Source organism: Bombina bombina, chromosome 11, assembly GCF_027579735.1.
Source record: "Bombina bombina isolate aBomBom1 chromosome 11, aBomBom1.pri, whole genome shotgun sequence".
Classification (NCBI taxonomy): domain Eukaryota; kingdom Metazoa; phylum Chordata; class Amphibia; order Anura; family Bombinatoridae; genus Bombina; species Bombina bombina.
The window spans coordinates 113,808,491-113,810,099 of NC_069509.1; the positions used below are offsets into that span (position 1 = coordinate 113,808,491).

A 1,609-nucleotide genomic window follows, 5' to 3' on the forward strand; every position below is an offset into this window, starting at 1 on the left:
CTGCTGTAATTCTGTAACCAAGAAATGATATATCTTGGGTATGAAATGTACATTTTTCTGGTTTTGCATAGAGATGATTCTCTCTTAATCTGGTTAGTACTGTAGTTACATGTTTTATGTGTTCTTGCAAGGATTCTGAGTAAATCAGGATGTCATCCAAGTAGATGATTACACAAACATCCAGTAAATCACGGAAAACCTCAATAATAAAATGTTGAAAGGTTGCTGGGGCGTTGCAGAGGCTGAATGGCATCACAGTGTACTCGTACAAACCATATCTGGTACGGAACGCTGTGAGCCATTCGTCCCCTTTCCTTATACGGATTAAATTATATGCGCCCCTCAAATCTAGTTTAGTGTAAATAGATGCCTTACCCAACCTTTCAATTAATTCAGTTATCAAAGGTAATGGGTATCTATTTTTAATTGTAATCTTATTGAGCTGTCGGTAGTCAACAATTGGTCTAAGTGTTCCATCTCTATTGCGCACGAAAAACATTCCAGCAGCTGCTGGCGAAGTGGAAGCTCTTATAAAGCCCTTTTTTAGATTCTCATCTAGATATTGTTTTAAGTGCTGTAGCTCAGGCTGAGATAGTGGATAAATGTGACCAAAAGGTATTGGTGACCCAGGAAGGAGATCTATTGGACAATCGTAAGTCCTATGCGGTGGTAAAGTCTCCGCCTCCTTTTTATCAAATACATCCTGAAATTGGGAATAGATTTCAGGTACTGGGTGTTGTAATTTTCCAACTTGATTCTTTGTTGTGGACAGATTATTTATATGTGAGTATATTTGTTTTGGTAAACAATGTTGCTTACAATAATGAGATTGGAATTGTGTACTAAGTGTTTGCCAATCAATGCTAGGTTGGTGTTGTTGTAACCAAGGTAAGCCTAAGATTAATGGAAATAGAGGTGATGGTGTTACGTTGAATGAAATATGTTCTTTATGTTCCCCGTGTGTAACCATAATAATAGGTGTTGTTTGATGTGTGATTGGTCCGTTAGAAATTTGACTACCATCAAATACACATAACACATATGAATTTTGTTTTTTCTTTAATGCTATTTCATTCCTATACACCACATCTAAATCAATAAAGTTGCTTGAAGCACCGGAATCAACGAGTGCCTTCAACATAATCTCTTTTGAGCCCCACTGTAAGGAAACAAGTAAATGACAGTAAGATGGTTTACCAAAACTTATGTCAGAAGTACTACTGAAGTTATAGTTCTTACCTCTTTTTATCTTGGTAAGGTTAGGGCAGTCTTTTACTTCATGTTCTTTAGATGCGCAATAAAGACAGAGGTTATTTTCCCTTCTCCTCTTTTTCTCTTCAGGGCTTAAAGGTCCCCTGATTACACCAATTTCCATTGGTTCTTCTGTAACTTTATAAGGTTGATAGGATTTCCTTATTATTGGATCTGAATTATATCTTTCCTTCTTTCGTTCCCTTAAACGTCTGTCAATATTAATTGACAAAGACATTAAATTATCCAGACTTTCTGGTATGTCTATTCTAGATAGCTCATCTTTCAGGGCTTCTGATAATCCTAATCTAAATTGGTTTCTAAGTGAGATGTCATTCCACTGTGAATCTTTTGAAAC

General features: G+C 36.3%; 1 long non-coding RNA gene across 1 annotated transcript; it reads right to left on the reverse strand.

Moving 5' to 3' along the window:
- Window positions 1-1,042: 1,042 nt before the first annotated feature.
- Window positions 1,043-1,270, reverse strand: LOC128642213 (uncharacterized). The gene is made up of 2 exons (XR_008399633.1): window positions 1,240-1,270; window positions 1,043-1,159 (listed from the first exon to the last, which is right to left on the reverse strand). It is a non-coding gene; the product is annotated as an uncharacterized LOC128642213 (long non-coding RNA).
- Between the last annotated feature and the right edge of the window lie 339 nt (window positions 1,271-1,609).